Source organism: Coptis chinensis, chromosome 2 (assembly GCF_015680905.1).
Source record: "Coptis chinensis isolate HL-2020 chromosome 2, ASM1568090v1, whole genome shotgun sequence".
In the NCBI taxonomy this organism is placed as follows: Eukaryota; Viridiplantae; Streptophyta; class Magnoliopsida; order Ranunculales; family Ranunculaceae; genus Coptis; species Coptis chinensis.
This window is the reverse complement of record NC_141457.1, coordinates 56,893,949-56,916,885: the sequence shown is the minus strand read 5'-3', so window position 1 is coordinate 56,916,885 and position 22,937 is coordinate 56,893,949. Positions and strand designations below refer to the sequence as shown.

The 22,937-nt window shown below is 35.8% G+C and overlaps 1 long non-coding RNA gene across 1 annotated transcript; it reads right to left on the bottom strand.

Moving 5' to 3' along the window:
• Positions 1-17,216: 17,216 nt before the first annotated feature.
• LOC147516766 (uncharacterized) lies at positions 17,217-17,828 on the bottom strand. Its single transcript, XR_015213738.1, has 3 exons — positions 17,749-17,828; positions 17,440-17,556; positions 17,217-17,341 (listed from the first exon to the last, which is right to left on the bottom strand). It is a non-coding gene; the product is annotated as an uncharacterized LOC147516766 (long non-coding RNA).
• Positions 17,829-22,937: the final 5,109 nt, after the last annotated feature.

Here is a 22,937-nt window from a genome sequence, read left to right as displayed (position 1 = left end):
GGCAACTGCCAACGCGCTTATAAATTGCCTCGATGGTTCGATGTCCTTATCTTTTGGCCATCTTTCCGCTGAAGTCAATGTATTTAAACCGATCACACAGGTTCCTAATACCAATATCGATAGAAAGGTTAGTATGATCGAGAGTTTAGCTCATGATTATGTCAAAACCACGTTTCCAAATAATCAAATGCACAAATTCCTTTCCTTTGGACGTTCCAACTTTAATAAGGACTCCTTGGACATGGAGGGAATTGAGGAAGATTTCCTTCAACTCTTTTGCAACTCTTCTCCGCCACCTCGAGAGTCCCCTCCTATTGATAACCATTCACCCACCTCACATCATTCCCCTTCCATCAATGTACCCCATCCTACACCTTTTCAAAAGAACCTGGAGTTTGCACTTGACCCTCTTATTTCTTTTGTGCTTAATGATTTTCTAAATCCGCCTAATATGGATATAATTCTCAAAGAAAAGGCACATGACACCTACATTTTCAGAATGGAGACAATTCATACCTACACCATGAATAAGTTTTGTGTTAAACCCACATTCTTATTCTTTCCATTCTTTTCATTCTTTCCTTCTAATATTTATCCTTATCCACCATATCTTCCAAAAACATCCATTTTTTCACACTCATTCACTTGGACAACCTCTCGTTCAAAGATGAATAAGAAGGTGCATGCTCGGTTACGTTCTAGGTCTATCAGACTTTTTTTTCATTCCACTAGGTTGCGCCGTAGGAAATCTTGGTGCCTGATTATGTTTGGAGGTGCATTCCATGTTATTTATTTTTGGAAAGACCCACAACTCTTTAGGTTGTTGATATATGGAAACTGCAATCCAGTTATTTGTTAAAGTTTCGTGTATCTGACTATAAACGACTCATTTAGTTGTCTAGTGTACTTCCTATCACTTCCGTATACTTATAAGTGCACCATTCAGGTAACCGGGCCCTCCCTATGGAGTGTGTGGCTGTAAGTATCGGATCCTAAGTCCACGGTCAACATAATTCACGTTTTCCACTCTTGCATGTTTTCTCAATTTTTGAGTCATGTTCCTCTATGGTGTGAATTATGCATTTATTGCTTTCTTGTTTTTCTTATATTAACTTTTATTCATAAAAAATTAAAAATCATTAAAATCACAACCATAGTAAGTTGAGAAGTCTCAGGAATCTAACTTTAAAAGACCCACTTAAAAAATAAAAAAATAAAAAAATAAAAAATAAAAAATAAAAAATAAAAAAAACATATTTTCTCAACTCTGTGTCTAAAATTTGTTTGGGGGTGGGGTGTTCGTTCCATCCTGGATTGTTCAACTCTCCAGTTGTGTTGGTTAGACCGTTTAATGGTATTACGATTCACATTGACATTTTCTATTAAGTTAGATTTCATTCGTTCGCATAACTTACGTCATGCACGCACTTCGAGGCATTTTTTCATCTTCTTATATGTCACCCAGGTCGGAATAGAGTGTTTTATGGATCATTAGATTGGAAATTTTCTCCTGATCATTTCTATATCTCATTCGCATAAATTGGACCGGTAACGAAGCGGGAATTTTAGTTTAAAGTTGCGCGAAAAATCAATAAAAATCGGAAAATCAATTTGGGCTTGGGTCCAACGCACGCGCGTGCGTCTCCTTCCTCCAAAACAAACTGAATCGCGATTCTTTCCAATTCCTCCATTTCCAAATTTAAAAACCTAACCAAAAATAACAATAAAAATAAACCTCAATACACCCACGCCCACAATACAATTCCAACTTTGATTCTTCTCCAAAACACTCTTCCACCAATCCCAAAAATTTCCACCACTAAAAATCACCCAAAACCAAACGAAATTTGAACTACCGCGCCACCACTACTGTTTTGTTAATAAGGGAGCCTCAAACTCCATTCCCACAGTCCTTTTAAACCCCAAATTGTTCTAAGATATCAATGGCTCAAAGACGAAGGTTGTTGCCGGAACAAGCGTTTACGGCCGACCGCTTCGCGCCATTTTACGGTGATGAGATGATTAGCAGGGGTTAGAATCGATTGTGGTACTCGACAGATGATTTCTACCACTCCGATTTGGTCGAACAGTTCTATAAGAAGAGAGAGTTGGCCGGTCACAAAATTTTCATGAAAGTAGCTGGGACTCAGAGAGAATTATCGAAAGAGAAGTTGGCTGAAATTTTAGGCATTACGCCTGGACGCCACATAGAAGCCACCGTGCAGGAATCCCAGTATACTGGTGTTCCTGCATTGATGAACGACACCCTTATGGAGGGTCAATATAATACGACTTCTCATTGTGCTCGACAATCATCTCTGCGCACCAATCAACTAGTTGTAGCTCAGTGGATTGGTAAGAACGTCATTGGGAAGGAGAAAGTGAGCGACATCGGGTTCACATGTCTACACGTTCTCTGGATATTGCAAGAAAAGAGGTATGAATTATGTATCCTCGAGTTTTTGCTAAAGATAATTAGAGGAGTTGGGAAGAGTATCGCACCATTTCATGTTTTAATTATGAAGATAATGTTGTCTTGGGGGAATAAACCAAGAACTGAGTGGATAATGTTGAAATTGCATGCAAATGAAAGTAGTTATAAGGAGTGTATCCAAAAGACTTGGATGTTGCTGGAGGATAGGGTAGTGGATTCGGATGAGGAAGGGGAGGACATGACATGGTTGGATGAAGATGCCTTGGAGAGGTGTACGTCTGATTTAGAACGCATGTCAGTGTTGCATACTAGCGTGCGATGCATTTATGCTATTTGTGAAGATATACGAGATAGACAGATTATAGTTCGAAATAAACAAACGAACCTTAACACGAGTTTTGGAATACTCGAAAAGGGTCAGGAAGATATCTTGAGTAACATGGAGAATATTCACTAGCGTCACCAGGCCAGTATACAATAATAAAGGCTGAGATGGAAGCACAGTGCTTGTTCCAAGTAGAGATTCTACGACGCATGCCACCCTTGGAGGGTTCTGTTTCAGATGAGTCTGAGAGGCATGAGCGTCATCGCCAAAGAACGAATGGATCGGGCCCTTCTTCATCCCATGACCAATCTCCATCTCAGGGCCCTTCTTCATCACATGGCTAGGTGTTCGAATAATTTTGTGTTTCGCTGTTATTTAGCATAATTCGTTTATATGTTCGTCTATTTTAGAATTTGTTTTGGAGTGAGGGTTGAGAATATGACTGATATGGCCATCGCTATGAATAGATATTGTGGTAGGATAAAATCTCAATGAGTTAGGCAATTTCTATCCTCAATTCAACCTAAAAGATATTAGGGTTGTCTTAGAATCAAGAATATGAGTTATTTCCATTTTCGGGATTGGAAATTTTATTATTTCCGACAATTTCCTTAAAGCTTTTTGGCAACTTTCTGATTCGTTTTAGCAATTTAAAACCTATAAAAACTGCATTCATTCTACACTCACAACATCAACTACATCTCATATTCATCTCTCACGTTTCACTCCCACTTTACCTTATTTTTCCTTCGCACTTCGGCCTATCGGCCATCACTATGAATAGATATTGTGGTAGGATGAAATCTCAATGAGTTAGGCAATTTCTATCCTCAATTCAACCTAAAAGATATTAGGATTGTCTTAGAATCAAGAATATGAGTTATTTCCGTTTTTGGGTTTGGAAATTTTATTATTTTCGACAATTGCCTTAAAGCTTTTTGGCAACTTTCCGATTCGTTTTAGCAATTTAAAACCTATAAAAACTGCATTCATTCTACACTCACAACCCCAACTACATCTCACATTCATCTCTCACGTTTCACTACCACTTTACCTTATTTTTCCTTCGCACTTCGGCCTATCAGCAACCCGAAGCGCACTCGCGAGGAGGCGCCCGGCCTACGCTCTAAGCCTGTCGAGAATTCCTACCCCCTCGACGCGACTGCGCCTACTCAGCCAAAACCAGGCTACTGCGCCCAAAAACACTGGAATTCCGGTTTTCATCCGGAGCACCACCAGCGCCCATCCCAGCTAACGGTGAGTGCACCTGGCCTAAGTGCACGGACCTCAAATATCACCAGAGCGCCACCCGCGCCCATCCCAGGCATAGCTTGAGCGCACCCTACTCCCTGACCACTGTGAGCACCAAAAATTTCCAGTTTTCCGAGGGTTGTTCCAGGATCCTTCGCATCTTTTCCAGAAAGTTTATTGGGGATGACATTCCCTCGTATCATACCGTAACAGTCATTTGAAGAGTTATTCCAAAGTGACACCTATGGTGCGTGGTTTTGCGAAGTGATCATTCTAGCAGGATGGGACCACTATTGGTAAGTCCTAATGAACTTTATTCTCCCGCACTTACATCTTATTTTTATGATAAATGTAAGTTCTTTGATAGACCAGATGGAGAACAAGTGTTCTCCATCACCATCGGGGATGAACCAATGGAAATTTCTAGGTTTTTGATAGCCTTTGTGCTTGGACTTGCTATGCCGGCCGAAATACAAGACTCATGGGCCTATTTGGTAGATAATATATACATGTATAACTATGATGATTTGCATGAGTATTACGGGGCAGGAATCTTTAGGATAGAGGAAGGGGATTATAACGTCGCCTTGGTAGCACAATGTCTATGAAGCGTGGGCAATTTGTTATGTTTTGGATTATGCTCAACATTAGAGGGAATGGCGTTATTCTTACGTGAATGATGAAACTTGTGATATTTTCCTTGCTTTAGGCTGGGGGCGTACACTCTATAATATTCCCCAGACCTTAATGTCTAGTTTAGCCTGAGCCCATGGCAAGAGGCATGAGTACCTTCTTATGCCTGTTTTAATTTGCCGTATAATGCTATGTTTCTTCCCTGTTTTTTGTGCCCGTTTCACGGATTGGGTTGGGGTCGCCATTGTGTAACCCACCAATTATATTATTCGATCGTTCCGTGCAATGACTTGGCAAGGGTGGAGGATACAACCTCATCAGGTTGCGCCTTACACCCCATCCGACCAAGTGGCGCTTGACAGGTTAGATATAGTAGACAATAAGTGGCGTGAAGCCTGACAAATTACCATGGCATGGCAGGATGCGAAGGAACCTCATTTCTTTATTAAGGATGAAGAGGGAAATGAGGAGGAAAATGTTTAAACGGGAGTGCAGGTAAGTTTTATTTGATGTAGTATTACGTTTTATATCCCAAGCAATCTATTTCTCATTAACCCCATAACGGGTGGAACTCTTATAGAGTTGCGTCAGTTTTTCTTTTCTATATTAGTATGTTATAACCTTGTTTTGCAGATGTTCCGGAATTTCACGCGTTTCAATGGTATTTTCCTAACCTCTTTATTTAAAATACTTTGAGGACAAAGCATGCTTCTTGTTTGGGGGGGGGGGGCATAGAAACAAGTGTAATTAAGACATCTGTTAGGATATAGATATGTATAATATGCACTTGTTTTCTAGCTAAAAAATTCAAAAAAATTAAAAATATAAATAAAAAGTATGTTATACACTTAGGAACATTGGTATTGTTTTCTTTCTCTATGCTCTCAATAATCTAGAAGTCTCACGTAGCTTTTGCATTAGAATAGTTTTTAGAAACTTAGGCTAATATGTAGGTAATAATCCTTGCATCTATCTATAAATATGTTACATGAGTATCTATGATTGTTGGCGGTAAGTTTACGAAATCTAGGCTAGAATACTTATTCTACAAATCTGTGAGAATATAGCCTAAAGCCTTATATGAGTGACACATTTGAGAAATGACACAGGGAGAAGTAAATCGGATAGAAATCAAAGCGTCCACTTGCTAGATCACTATACCATATCCTAAAGCGAGAATTTAGGCCCTCTTTGGATCGATATAGCCAAAAATTCCAACCTATGAATTATTTTCCGCTAGTTAAGCCCCACGAGCCGTTCTTTTTAGCCTTTCATAAACCACAAATCCTTTACCCTGTTACAAAACAAAACAAAATAAAAAATCAACCTACCCAATTCTTTGAATAAGTTTGAGAATAGAGATGAAGAATAGAAAAGAGAATAACCTTTGAAATCAAGAATTCGTTAGTCGCTTCAGAAGAGAAAAGTAAGGTTCCATCCAAAAAAAATAAAAAAATAAAATAAAGAGTTAAAACTCCAAAAATAGAATCAAGGAGTCAAAAGCCAAAGAAAAAGAAAAAAATATATATGGCTAAGGATGGAAACAAAGTGTAGAAGCAAAAGTAAAGTATAAAGTTTTCTCTAGTTACATAATATGAAGACTCTATTATCTCAGACTTGTTCTTTTTGAATATCCATTTCCTTCCTTCTTAAAAACATCTCCTAATCCCCGCAACACCTAATAAAGACCTCTAGCTCAATTAGGAATAGGTTAGTGTGATAGTAAGTGGCAGATGTGTTTGATCGACTCCGGCTTCCTTGTGTGTCATTGAGTTTGAAAGGTAAAGTGTGGCCATTGCACACTGGAGTAGCGAAACTTGAGCGAAAAAATTAAAGTGGTTTTTGTCTTGACATTTATGTGAGGACCTACTTAAGGACGTTATTCCGAGTTTTCAGAAACGGACCTGCTAGTTCATCTCATAGTATTACTCATTGCAAATATGTTTATTCGTAGATGATAGATTATTATGCATATATTAGCTTAGGTTTCGACTTGATTATTCTATATTCATTGCTAGTGAGATGTATAAATAATTAAGACATAGATAAGGAAACAATAGTTTTATTTCTGAGTCGTTGTAGTATAGATGAAGTTTGTGAGTACCTTCACTGGAAAACTCTCACGAGGCTATAACTCGTCCACTAGAGAATTCCTAGTGGTTTAAGGCCTTGTTACATATGGTCAATGCAATCGCACTCGGCAAAACGAGATTAGTTAGAACTCCATTTTTGGTCACTTATGTTAATTTCTCATATTTGCTTGAGGACAAGCAAAATATTGTTTGGGGTGGTTTGATAAGAGACCAAAACTGTAGTTTTAACCCCTTAATAATACTACTTTTAAACCAATTATGCGAGTAATAAATAAGAGTTAATACTACTTACGTGCTTTTATGTATTTCAGGCATGGAACTAAATTATGTGCAGAAATGTGCTACTTTGGCGATATAAAGGAGCAAAGGGTTGGTTGTTAAGAAGTTCGGTGATAAAGGCCAAGATTCAAGGAGACAAAACCTTTATGAAGCCCAGTCAAAAGCTTAAAAGTCAACACGGGCAGAAACAGTGCACAAGTCAGTAGAACTTCCGAAGACCATATCTTTGGACTCAGGCCTCGGATTTGGGCCTACCTTATGTCAAAATGACCGGCTCAGAAAGAGCTTTCAAATGGTCTAGGCTTTGACCCAATCAAAGGATCAAAAGTGGACGAAAAGTCTACTGAAGTCAAAGCCAGCTGAAACGGGCTCTGTAGACTGAAGAAATTGGGCTTTGGGTTCGATTTTCCGGCCCAAAACATGAGACCTCAGCCCATGCACGAAATTGTGGATCTGGTCTCCTCCTTTACATAAAACAAGACTTAGCTCTTAAGAAAGAGATAGTTAGATAGCTTAGAATAGAAAGTAGCCATTAAAATAGCTTGTAGATCTAGTTTTTGAATTCAATTAGTTAAAATAATTAGTTTCATACATTGTTTTAGATTAATTCTTTGAATCATAGTTCTTCATTGATTAGATAAATAAAATAGTTATTTCTTGTTCATTTCGATTTTGTCATTTAAAATTGTTAGATCTAAATTCAGTTGTTGTTATTCAATTCTTAGTTATTAATTTAGAATTCAATTATTGTTAGTTAAATTTAATAAAGTTATAATCTTTATATTACGTCTAGTTTTAATTCACATTGTAGTATAATTCTCACCATTGCTCTCATTAGACTTTGAATAGATTAGTCAATCTAGGAAACTTGAATGCTAAATAACTAAGAGTGGAACGAACTTTTTACTCCACTCTATTTCGATATAATTGAGAGTATAGAAATCTTTGATAGCAACGCGTAATTAAGTTTAGTTTCACTTGCGTTTTGAGTTTCATCGTTCATTTCGTACGTAAATTATTCAATTTTACGTTTATCACTACACCATATCAGTCTATTTGTAATGAATATACTACCATTACTGCCAAATATTAGTAACGGTTATCTTGCGTTGACACAAAAGCGTGACTAATATTAGTAACGGAAATTAGTAACACTTCATATCCATTAGCAAATTTACCAATGGATATAAAGTGTCACTGAAATTAATTTCAGTAACAAATACGTAACCGTTACAATGTATTAGTAACGGATACCAAATTTTTTAGTTCTCCATCAGTAACGGATATAAGTGTCACTATGATTTTATAGTAAGGGTTACAATGTTTCTAACAGTTTTGTATCCGTTACTAATGATTCATTGTCCGTTAGTGTTACAATGTTTCTAACAGTTTTGTATCCGTTACTAATGATTCATTGTTTTTTTTAAAAAAAAAATTATGCTGTATTTTGCTATTATACCACCTACAGTATTGCTCCTAGGCTACCTGCACCTGCTTCTACCATACATTCCAAATATATTACACAACCTGTCCATCCCATTAGATATCAATAATTTCCCGTGCCGTATGGCACTAATAACCTCAGCACACCTTTGGCGCTATAGTAAAAACCAAAGATTAGTACATACTAAACTCCCCCAAAGGTAAAAGCTTAGCTCACCTCAAGGTACCCTAGTGAGATACATATACTTGGAGCCACTAATTCGGTGATCTTATCTTCTAATTACATGTGTCATCTCCTCCAGACGTGGACAAAATTACAGCATTGGACAAAATTATAGCATTCTTAAAATTTAAACAATATCCAAATAAAATTTCATAAGAATCTACCCACTTACCTAGCATTTGAATAAAGATAAAATTTTGATTAACTGAAAAGTAACACAAAAGAAAAAAGAAGTCAACACAACTGAAAAGTGTGCTCATATAGGTTCTACTATAGGCACAATCTAGTTTGCCTACGAATTGAAGCAACAAAATAACTGACAATTCAACAAAGTCAAATAATTACAACACCGTCGAATTGCATCATGAAAACTATATATTCAATTCGGATTTCGCAGTTCACATTTTCAAGTGAGGCAGTAAACTTAAACACATTTCTCGAGCAAATATGGTTGAATAACTATTTAGCTGCAATATGTGCATGAGATCTCCACTTAAATCCGTGATGCTTGAACCTGTTGCCAATAAATAGAAAGCATGAATAAGTTGGAAAATAAAAAAGATGAGCAAGCTAGGGAAGATCCAACTGAGGGAATTAAAAAATTATTCGAAAGGCAAAAGCATCAGGTTCGGACACTCCCGAAAGAGAACACCATCATCTAACTAAGATTGAAAACCCAGAATGACGAGAATAGCTAACATGCAACAAATATCTAACCACAATCAACCTCTTTGACTATTTACTATACTGAGTACATGAGAGTGAAGTTAAAAAACTGAGACTCGATCCAATATCAGTAACTGTTAAACGAAAATTTGATATTAACCAATCAAATTGGTTAAATAGTTTCAGCTTTAGGATTCTACTAATCCACTAACACTAAAAAACTTATACCCAATAAACAAAAAAACTAAAGTATAAACAGTATAGCTAAAAATGACAATTGTATCTTTGAGTACAGCGAAGGGAGCATTCAAATTGACAATTGTCACATCCTTTGTCATCAATGCCACACATTCTGACAACAACATACTAAGAATTACTAAACAAATCAAACTAATTGAAAATCATTTAATTGCTTATAGAAGAAAGAGGACAACAACAACAACAACAACATATATAAGAGTCTTTATAATGAGATCCATGGCTATATAAGAGTAAGACTGAGCATAACTTCTGACTATCGTAGCCAAATGCAACAAGAGAAGATTCACTAGAAAACAAGACATAAAATACTATCTTTTTATGTAGGCTCCTGAAACCTAAATTTGATTCAAACTGTGTCAAAATGCTGCTAGAAATCAATCCAATGCTACTGAACTGGGCAAACTACAACACCGTGTAAAAAGCTAGCTAGCTAGAAAACAAGTAAGCAAACTATTCTATGAATAAATTAAAGTACGTACTTATTATTAATATGTTGACACAAATTACACGACCTGGCCTGCCATCCCAAGATTAAAATCTATAAGCCTCATCTTGACCTCAGAATTATCTTTTTTTGATAATGAATTAAATTATAATCACCATTGCGACTCCATTGTTTCTCCCTCTCATCTTTTTCCTATTACACCTGTCTCACCTTAATGCTATCTCAAAATGGCTTAAAAAAATAAACACAGAAAGACATAATTCAAAGCCTCATTGTCAACTTCAAGATACCCTTAATTTGTCATCTTTCCTTCATCTTAAAACTCGTAAGTCATAGTATCCCTCATCCTTATACGAAAAATTGTCATCCCAAGAAAAAAGGAAGCTACGTATCACTTACTTTATGTAAATAATTAGTAATCCTACATTCCTACTCTTCCCAAATCATTTTCCCAAAAGAGGATCCCTTTCCTTATAGGTAGAAGTCACTTATAATGAATATACAACAAATCTCCTATTACATGAACAAAGGGGCCTTTATATTATTACCATTTGACTTAACCATGGTTAAAACTTCTTCTTTAAGTTGGACTTTCTCAATGTCGGGGATATCTAGGTGTGTTAAAAGGAAGAGCTTGTTTGCTAGTACTAGATGGGGCTATGGTTTTTTTGGTTTCCATTATTTTATGTGTAGATCGACCAAAAATAATTCTATTTCATGAATGATGAGATTAGTAACTAAACAACAGCTATAACAAATCCCCATCCACTCAATATGGAATTGATTAGTAACTAAACAATGTGGTTTTCTGATAATATAGCATACTCAATGTAGACTGAAGTGTGAAACTTACAAGAGCATCAAAAGTAATTGATAAAAGTGAAATACCTTCTCTAAAAGTTGTAAAGCTGAATTGGCACCTAGAAGGCACTGAAAATGAGGAGGCGAAAACTTAAAATAACTTAATATGGACCTGCACAAAATTCAAAAACATACAATGAGCTGAAAAATAAAGAAAACAATTTACTGCATTCAACAATAACACAATTTTAAAATCTAATCATGTGAAGTATAGACTGTAAGTCTGTGACTTATGGTAAGGAAAAGCAATCTTCTCCCTACATCAAACAAAAAACAACTCCTACAGTATAACTGGGGTACCCACAAAAAAAAGATGATGAAAATCAGATTCCCAAACCCTAACCCTAAAAGCATGAGCGATTGAAGGAGAGATGGTGCATTTGAGACGAGAGCCAGCGAACTTGGTTTTTAAAAGCTCCAATCGCCTTCAAGTATTCTCAATGAACACTGGTTTATGACGAAGATAGGGGTAGGAGAAGGGAGCTAGTATCGGGTTTTTTCTTTCTGTTGGTGGCAAATCTCTTTTTCTTTCTTGGCAAATTCCTTTGTTATTTTGAGTGGCAAAATTTTCTTAGCTCCCCCCAATGTAAAGTTTGCCGAGATTTTGGTGGCAAATCTTAAGAAAATTTGCCACCGGGTGGAAAACGTATCAAACAGTGGCAAATTGATGTTTTTTTGCATTCGCCACGATTTGGCATGGCAAATAGGGCTATCAAACACAGCCTAAGTATGGTATTAAATCGTGAAAAAAGTGGTTAAGTGACTTGCTCTAGTCTAATTTTTTATTTTGCACGCATATAGATAATAATACTTGCATCAACGAAACCATTATTTAAATAATACGAACTCTTATATAGTTTCACTATATATTTAAAAAAAAACATCACTTGTTTATTTTATCTTTAAAGCAATAGCTTATTCTAAGGAAATCGATGAAACACATATATATTAAAATTTCAAGAAGAGGGTTGCTTTACTAACTTGATTTTCACAGTCGGGGTAGCTTCAAACACATCCTACAAAATTAAGGAAAGAAAAGATAAAAGAGTTTGAGGACTAAAGAAAGAATCATTAATCACAAAAAGAATTCAACCGCAACAAACAAACAAAAAACATACCGTACCAATCAAGTATTTTGGTAGGCTACTGCATGAACCATGGTGAGTAGGCTTCCAACATAACTAAATATATCGTGAAACATAAACTCAGATTTTAGTTTACATTCTATAACTGAGTTTTGATTCGGGTCATACAACAGTAGTTGGCCATAATCTTTCCTAATTATAATCTCTCCACTCTTTGCCAAACCTATTGGATGCAAGAATTCAAACGACACACACATCTCGTTTTGTCCAACTTTAAACAGCTTCGTCCAAGAACCGACAACACCATATTCTCCCATAACCCAAATATCAACTTCCTTTGCCTGGAACATATAGAACAAAGAAAATAACCCACCCAAATCTCCAAGACTCACTCTGACCTCACCCAGATGACACACATAATTAAAATCCAAAACTGGCAATTGCATCTCATAAAAACGCTCGTCTTTGAGATCAAAACAAACAGCAACACCCTTCAATTCAAAACCTAACCAATGTGTCACTCCATTAACAAGTACATAATATGTTTCTTCAAAACCCAACACCTTAGGTTTTTCTACATCTCTCCATGTCCCTTCTATTCCTTTGAGGTTAACATTTTCTTGAGCCCAAATACCGACTTTAAAAGTGAACACACTTACAACACAACGCAGTTTACGACAGATCAATCTTATAATCTTGTACTCATTACTACTTTCACAATAACCAAATGCGAAATTAACGTTCTCAGGAGAATATAGTCTTTTTCAAGGAAACTTGCTTTTAATAGTAATGTAATCTTTGTAAGAGGATTTAACACGTATAAGTTGAACGAATGGTTAGCTAAGCAACGACTTAAACATATTAAACCATTGCAAACACTAACAACCATTGAAGCGGAAACTGGAATATCTATTTTTATGGGATTGGAATTGGAGGTAACCTCTAAGTGGTAGAATTGGGATTTTATGTGGTTGGGTCTAGTGACAAAGATGACGCTGGAACTGTGGACTTGGATTGAACGGTTGAGATGTAAATTGATAAACCTCAAATCGAATTTGAGTAAGTTAAGCCATTGTTTGCAAACGCAGTAGAATTTTAGTAAGTGTATGGCTTCTACTTTTGAGAGTATTTTGTTGAAAATGATGTCTTCAGGGATTGTGTGTTTTAGGTCCTTTTCCACTCTATATAATCGCTTCATTATTCTCTTGAGGGACAGATGGAGAGATTATAAAAGGGGGGGAAATCACAAAACTAAGAAGTTGGGTTTGTAAAGTACCAAGAGCTACATGACAGCAAACAAAAGAGAGGCTCCTAGAAGTTCGGCACTCACGTCATAACATCACTACAAAGCTTTCAATCACCTGGAAAAAAAAACAAACAAACAAATAAGGCGTCAAACGCACATAGCAAGTATAGCTATCCAATAATTCATCAAGTTAGCGAAGAGAGAATGTAGCAAGAGAAACAACAAAAATGCAATTAATACCATACATACATGTACCCAAATAAAAGAGATATAACACATCAAAGCGTACTCATATTAACTATCATGTTAAGGAGCATCCATGTTATAAGACTTACCCAATGCATAGGTTCTCAAAGTGTATGAGAATGTATATACTTAACTACTTCTATAATCTTCAAGATAGAAACCGTGACAACTTTACTTTAAGGGTTTTCCTTCAGTAAAATCTCCAAATTTAACATGCTCATAATTAGTCCAATGCTACTATGAGTCAACGTACGCCGAAAGAATCAATTATGCTCACACGGAGCCAATCCACTTAATTGCGGTGACAATTTGTTACAAGTAAATAAGGTTAATTGGTAATCAAATAAAATAATAATCTCTAATTCGACAAAACCATCAATTTTTACATGTAATTAGAGCTAATTTCGTGTTCAGTTGCAATAACAAACACTAATTCAACCAAACCCCCAATTTCTTACAAGCAATTACACTTAACTTGTGTTCAATTGAAATAATAAATCATAATTAGAAAAAACAATCCCCAATTTATACTAGTAAGTACGGTTAATTACTGTTTAAATTGAAAAATAAACCATAATGTTTTTTATCAGTAAAAGTAAACCATAATTAGACTAAAGCCCTAAATTTTGACATGTAATTAGGGTTTGGTCTCAACAATACTTATTAAAAATTAAGGGGTTTGGTCACCCCATTATTATATTGATTCAATTAAGTAGACAGAAACATGCAAATGATACCATGAAAGCCATACCTTTCGACAAGCGATACTAAACACGGTTGTTTTCCCGCATTCTAACCAATCTTTTCAATGGATCCAACTTCACCAACTAAAAGTACCCAAATTGACTTGATACAATAACTAATTAAAAGATGAGGAGATGGGGTTAGCTGGGGTTATGGAGTAATGAACTAATGTAGTGTGATTACGTGATGGCTGATAGACTTATGAAATGATTGGGTGTGATGAGGAGATAGATCGATCAGGTGATGGAGGGCTAGGACTTTGGAAGTTGGAACAACTTCTTCTTTTTCATTAGCTTACAATTGTTTCCCGCGCTCTCGAAATATTCTGTGAGTTAACAACTTGGAATCTCACTAGAATTTGAAATGAAATATCAAATCGAAATTTAACTTAACAAATTAACAGGAAATTGACACTTTCATCTAGGGATGTCTTGATGTCCATCCTAAAACCCGCCCAAAACTCGCACCGAACCTAACAAAACCCGAACCAGAACCCAGACCAAAATACATAGGGTAGGGTTTGGTCACAGTCTTTAAATCCGAACCAACCCGAGACAAACCCGATAATTTAGCCCTAAACCCATTAAAATGGCTAAAAAACCCGAACCCCAAATCCTGTTTCAATTGCATATTACTACTCTCATATAAAAGAATGAGTTAGATAGATATTTCAATTATGATTTCATTCGTGTTTATTTGTGATAAGTTATTCTATATTTAATATATTGAATTATAGAAAATTTTATGTCGGGATTTCCAATTTTTTCTGTAATTGAACATGATCATGTCTATAGTTCCTTCCGAGTCGCCCGACCCACACCGTATCAAAAGTCGTTGAGCCAACCCCGTTGATCCGCATAATTTCAAGACTCTAACTCTAATATTTTTGAATTTTGTTTATATTTTCTTTTAACTTTTGTAGCAATTTGGGAGATAAGAAACTTATGAGTTCAACATCAATTTAAATATTCAAGTTTGAACATTGGGCAAATATCAAAAGTTCAAATTCAACTTTCGAATTTTGGAGAAGATGAATCATTCATCCTTATATTAATTTCGAATTCTTTCAGTTGATATTTTATTGTTTTGTACCATAGATCCTCGCTTCCATCTTCATTTTATCATGCTGTAAAAAATAATCAATTTACAAATTGTAAATCATGAGAAAGAAAATTCAAATTTTAAGATATGGCTTTGGGTTCAAGTTCAAGTTCTTTATTTTTGTTTATTTTTCATTGATTGATTCAATTTTTTTTCTATATGTTGTGAATTGGAAAGATATTATTACCTACAGAATTAGAATTATAAAGTTTTTATTTTTGTAGGAAATAAAGATCTTCGTCATAGCCCAATCAAAGCCCGAGCCCATGAGCTGAAGGTGGCTATTTAAAGAATCAATAAGTGAGAGCTCATTGATTAAATTGTGCTATCAAGAATAGAAGGAAATCTACAAATTAAGGATAATTGCAACTACCTCCATATTTTATTACCATTTTCACCTCATGAAAATGATTATTTTGCAATTTTTTTTATTTTTGTTGATTGACAAGTTCTATACAATCGAATTAAATATTCAAACAATTCCGTGCAGCTTTTCAATGTAATAAAGAGCAACAAATTGGTTTATTGTAAGTGCCTTCTAGCTTAGTTGATAAAACCTTTGGGTAGTGACACCATAGGTCTGGGGTTCGAACCCCACTACACACAATTGAGTTACTGATCTCTTTAAGAACAGGTTTGCCCACTCATCAAAGGTCTGGGGATCAAACCCTGCCAGCATCAAAGCGTTACTGAACTCATTTAAAATAGGCTTGCCAATCATAAAAAAAAAAAAAAAAAAAAAAAAAAAAAAAAAACAAAACAAAACAAAAAAAAAACAAAACAAAACAACTAAGCCTATTTATTTATTTCGAATAAAATAAGATGTCTGGATTTTGGTTAATTTTATGCCTCTGTGTTGTGTTATATTTTATTGCGATGATACATACTATGTAGCGTACATTTGTAAGGATGATACATACTATATACCATCCATTATTAAGCCCAGAAGATCGTTTGGCTCTATAGTCCAACGAACTGAGCAGGTCGTTAAGGCCAGTTTCGTCTGTACTTCCAAAGTATGGATGGTACATATTATATACCTTCCATTATATGGAATGCTACATACCATATACCATCATTGTGAGCACCATTATCACTTGGTTCGTTCTCGCCATTCTTACTGGAACTTTTGGACTGCCAAAGTAAGGAGGATACATATTATATACCATCCATTATTATAAACGGCCTCGGAAGATCGTTTCGCTCTATAGTACAACGATTTGAGCAGGTTGTTAAGGCCAGTTTTGTCTGTACTACCAAAGTATGGATGGTACATACTATATACCTTCCATAATATAGAATGCTACATACCATATACCATCCTTGTGAGCACCATTATCACTTGGTTCTCACCATTCTTACTGGAACTTTTGGACTGCCAAAGTAAGGATGATACATACAATATACCATCCATTATTATAAACGATGCCAGAAGATCGTTTGGCTCTATAGTCCAGCGAACTGAGTAGGTCGTTAAGGCCAGTTTCGTCTGTACTACAAAAGTATGGATGGTACATACTATATACCTTCCATTATATGGAATGCTACATACCATATACCATCCATGTGAGCACCATTATCACTTGTTCTCACCACTTTTTGACTGCCAAAGTAAGGATGATACATACTATATACCATCCATTATTTGAAATGCTACATACCATATACCATCCTGTTGAGTAACTAAGAATGCCGCAGTGAATAAAATTCCAAAATCTATTACAAAAATCATGTCAGAAGATGTCACAACGAGTGCTTAAAATAACTTGCAATCTATTACAAAAATTATGTTAGAAGATTTCGGAACGAGTGCTTAAAATAACTTGCAAACTTCTATATTGTTCGAAGCCAAATATTCTTTTTCCCTTACATCAAATATTTATCATTCAGAAAAATACATGTCCATCATCACTACAAAACTTTTGGAGTCTATATCCGTCTTGAGGCTCGCACCTAACATCGTCATCTGGGACATCATCATCAAGGACATTATCAACCGGTAGGCCTGTAAGTTCAATATTTATATTGCATTATTTACCTTCTAAAGTCATAATCATTATCAGGTAACACTGAAAATGAGCAAAAATGGAAACATTCACACACCTTGCAAATTAGGTTTGGGCACATGTGGACACCTACGCTTTGTATGCTCTGTAGATTGACAGTTGCTACACTTGTTCTTTCCAGCTCTCCCATTTTGCTCAGCAGCTTCCACTACGACTACATAACAAGCAAACCAAAATAAAACTTCATCACTTTTCAAAGAAAATTTCATAATCCAAAAGTGAGATCTACATAGATACGTGTTATTTTTCTTAAAACGTGTACTCGGACAACTTATCAAGAGAGATTAAGCACATTTACTTACATAAGTAAATTTATTTAGAAAAAAAAACTCGTATAGGAACTTACATCCAACATCTCCGTTCAACTCGTCATCTGCATCTCGAGCATTGCGCTCAACATTCTCCCTATTTACACCTACAACAGAGCGCACTACAACAAAAATACGGCCAAATAAAAATCACAAGCAACTGCCCCATCAAAAATAATCAAACAAAGTGTTAACAAACGACTGAGAAAATAGATCATTAAAATATTAAACAAGGCTCTCACTAACTTATATAAACTTACCCCTACCTTTTGGATACAAGCGTGGGCATTTGGGCTTCGTGTGCCCTGCGATACCACAATTGCCACACTTATTTCTTTTCATTTCGTTTTGACCTTTTAGTCTACTAGGATTTTTGGGCCGACCCTAGCATTTTACATATGGTGGATCATTAACTGATTGACGATGTGTGGTTTTAGGAGGAGTAAAAGGAAACTCGAAGGGAATTGGTGGGCTGCGTTCAAAAGTTGATGGAGTCTCATCCATTCTATAAGTTCGATCATGAGTAGAAGGAATGTCAGAGTGAACCTGGGGCCTGCCATCCGAAGTAGATCGAGTCTCATAATTTATTTGGAAAGAAGCTAACACGACTTTAAAGGCTTCACTGTCTCCCAGAGTTTTGGAAGCCCACAAACATATATCTTTGCAGTTGCTTGTAAGTTCACCATAACGAACGGCTGTGGTAGACCGATTAGAATCATTTGGACCGGGTACTCTAACAACTTATTTAGCGACCCGGGTACATCTCCTAGAAAAGCAGCTCTGCGGAATTTGTCGAATTTCTTCATGTTTGTAAACTGAAATTATATGTCTACAAGGAAATCCAGATGACTCAAATAGTCCACATGAGCAATTAGCTTCCCTTTCTAGGACGTTGTATTTCACAATTGACTTTTTATGTCTGTTTAAATGACGACTTACAGTGTACACACAAACATTCTCACTCGCATCTTCTCTACCCTCTACAGTGTACATCACTTCTTGCTTTAACTCCATCATGAAAACATCAAAACAAGCTCGAGTGTAAATAGATTCAGCCTATTTTGCATATTCATCTAAGTGGGTATTGATAACAGGCATGCTCGTTATAGTCTTCACCTCTTCCTCATGCTCTCTCTGGCAGATATTCCAAACTGCAATTTCCAATTTTCCAAAAACATCAAACAACCACATGCCAGGCCTCACATGATGCCGTATAACAGAATTTATACTCTCGCACCGCTGGTTGCGTTTACAACCAGCAAAGAAATAACCATGGAGATAAGCTTCTGACCACTTTTCCCTTTTTTCGTATATCATTCCCACCCAATTGTGCTTATCAACCTTGTAATTTTCCATGAACTTGTCCAATCTTTCATCAAATTCATTGCGGGAGCACTTCAAATACATCATCGAGTTGAAGGCTTTTAAAAATCCTTGCTTGGGTACATTCTTGAGGCAATTATTCATGATGTGTCAACAACACAAACGGTGCTTCGAATTTGGGAGAGTCAATATCAAAGCTTCACTAATCGCTGGGTCACCATCAGTAATCACAGATTTTGGGTGCTCTCCGTACATTACATCAATAAATGATTGTAATACTCATTTATAAGACTCCACCGTCTCACTTGTCATCAATGCAAAACCAAAAAATACTGTTTGTCGATCGTTGTTGATCCCAGCAAACACTACAATCGGAATTTTGTATTGATTGCTCCTGTATGTTGAATCAAACAACAACAAATCACCAAAGCAACTATAATGTATACGTGAGGTAGAATCTACCCAAAATAGCTGAACTAGCTGCTCGCTCTCATTTAATTGGTAATTATGGTGAAAGAAAAGATCTGCCTTTGTCTTGTGATAAGACGATAAAATTTTTATAGTTTTACTAATGAATAAAGTGATAAAACTCTAAACGCAAGTAAAACTAAAACTAAACTATACTCGTGATTATCAAAGATTTCTACTCTCGATTCTATTGAAGTAGAGTTAGAATAGAAGATTCGTTCCACTCCTAATTTTTTAGCATTCATTCTTTTCTATAATTGCGAAACTATCCAAAGTCTAACGAGAGTTTTACGAAGGGAATTCTAAGAACAAGATATTAACTATAATGATTCAACTACGAAATGCTATGGGATACTAAGGTTTGAATCTAGAATAAGAATTAGGGGGGAATTGAATCCACCTTGAATCCAACTTAATAGACTAGCATAGATTTTTGTAATCCAATTCTTACGTTCTTACGGTAAGAATTGGTCGTTCTAATCCCTACTTATACATGGCATCTCTACCAATTCATAACTAGCATGTGAGGACGTCAACCCATTCTCATGGCGAATCAACGACCTTCTAAAGTGGAATAGACTCTTACAACGATTTTACACTACACAATCAAGTTTTCATCAAGGCTTCATCAAACCCCTCTAATTGAGATTTAGCCTTGATTCATCAAACTATCATTTCCATATGAAATTGAATAAAACATAATATAAAGATTATAACTTTACTATATCAATCTACTCAAGAATTCAATTCGAAATTAAACAACTAAGAAATGAATAACAAACAAAAATTGAAATTAGATCTAAGCAATTTTAAATAGTAAAATCAAAATTATCAAGAACTAACTATTTTATTTATCTAATGAATAATAAACAATGATTCAAATAACTAATCTCAAACAAGGTATGAAAAAACTAATTAATTAACTAATAAAAATTCTCAAAACTAGATCTAGATTATTCTCTAATGACCACTTTCTATCCTAAGCTCATTGATACTTAAGAGCTAAGTCTTGTGTGTGGAAATGGAGGAGACCAGATCCACATTTTTGTGCATGGGCTGAGGGTCCATGTTTTGGGCCGGAAAATCGAGCCCAAAGCCCAATTTCTTCAGTCCACAGGGCCATTTTTAGTTGGCTTTTACTTTAATAGGCTTTTCGCCCACTTTTGCTCCTCTGATTGGGTCAAGGTTTGGACCATTAGAAAGCTCTTTCTGAGTCGGTCGTTTTGACATAAGATACACCCAATTCCGAGGCCTGAGTCCAAAGATACGATCTTCCAAAGTTCTGCTAACTTTTGTGTACTGTTTCTGCCCGTCTTGGCCTTTAATCACATAACTTCTTAGCAACCAACCCTTGCTCATTTATATCGCCAAAGTGACACATTTCTGCACATAATTGACTTCAATGCCTGAAATATATAAAAGCACGTAATTAGCATTAACTCTTATTTATTACTCGCATAATTGGTCTAAAAGTATTATTGTTAAGGGGTTAAAACTACAATTTTGGGCTCTTATCATCTTGCTATCCATGTAACCCAGCAGAGTGTTGGCATCGCCATCAATACAACAAATTCTCCTATCATACCCTAATTTATTATACAAGTCTTTCTTCAGAAAGCCAACTTTTGATAAATCTCTAGCTCTATGTACAAAGATATCCATTATTTTGCAAGGACGAATGCCCACATCATTCAGAGTCCTAGCATATTCCAAATCATGTTGAGGCACTTTTCTATGTGATTAACCGAACATCGAGCTTGGATATGACGCAAGTGAATGTGTGTGATCCCCAACAAAATCTTTCATAATCCACAACTTCGCTTGGAAATCATAATCAACCTCAAAACGAGCTTCACATTTAAATCAAGTGATTGCTTTGGGTGCTCTTTTGCATTTCCTCGATATGAGACGCTTTGGATCTCGTTCACCTGCAGATGAGCACAAAAATCTCCGCTTAACACGATCACCATTTTTACGAACTCTCAAAGTATCCTTACGAACACTAAAGCCCACTACTTTGGCATAATCATTATAAAGTTTGTACGCCTCCTCTGAAATTTTGAACTACAAAAAATAAAAAGTTGTTTTGTCTTCTTCATAAAGCCTATCAGCCTCTGGCTTACTCACGGATGTATCACTGGTGTCTGTAACTTCATCATTTTCACTATCCACCATGGAAACATTTGATTCATCCACTTTCTCAAACCTAAAACTGTCAGAACATATATTTCTAAGCCATTCTTCGTCGTCCTTGGAGATATGATTCATGGTAGGATCACTACATAAAACAAATTGAGACTTTTAGCACAAATTTACACAGTTCTACACCCTCTAAATGGTAATACTTGTAAGACATTAGAGAAGGGGCGCGACCATTTACCCCAACAAAATGGGTTGGCACCCACTTGGTAAAAGGGCAGTGCCATAATGGTTATTCCACCAATTTCCTTTCTTAATATGGGTTTACAGCCCCGTCCAGGCATATTTCCTTTTTTGTTGTCCAACAAGAATGACAAATGTTATCTATCAATCATTATTGCCTCTAGAATGTTTCTGAAGTCTGAACTATTCATTACAATGATATATTACATGTACCATTTCTTCTTAGAAGGCAAATAGATAGAATGCACCCCTCCTTTTTTAGGAGAATGTTGTCTAACAAGATTGATACTTGTCATCTATCATTCATCTATTTTTGGGAGAATGTTTCTGAACTATCCACTAGAATGATATATTATATGTACCATTCGTTCTCATAAAGCATATACATAGAATGTCATTCATAGGATGGGAATGAATCTCCAAAATTAAGAAATAAACCCTAAGAACTTAACACATTATAACACAAATTGCAAATTGAATTGCAAACACGTTTCAAAAATCTTTTTTTCAGTTGAGAAACCAGTTTACTAACCTTATTGTTACTGTAAAGGTTGATAGTGTGCAAGAATGTAAGATGAACTTTTGACCGATAACCGTGAATTGAAATTGATTCAATTAACAAGTAAATGCGATCGATGATGGTTGTATTAAATGAAGTTAGGGGAGGAGGAAGAATGATAATTTTGTTATGTTGAAATGGTTCGTGTAAGTATCCAAACCAAAATCTAATCTAATTTGAAATCTAAGATGTAAATTATGTTTTCGCCCTTTTAATTAATTATCATTAAACTTACCTAGCCGGTTACCAAAAATATGACTAAAAAAAAACTTGGACAAGAAGCCTGCGTAACGGTGGAGCAGGCGTACCCTAGATTTTGGTATCTTATTATTAGAGCATCTTTAGGAGAGCAACCAAAAAAATACCAAAATTTTGAACCAAAAAAACGCCAAACCAAAAAAACACCAAGCAACTTTAGGAGCAACATCAAAAAAACACCAAGCAACTACGCGGTTTTGCCAAAACCGCGCCATATAGCCCACGCGGTTTTGCCAA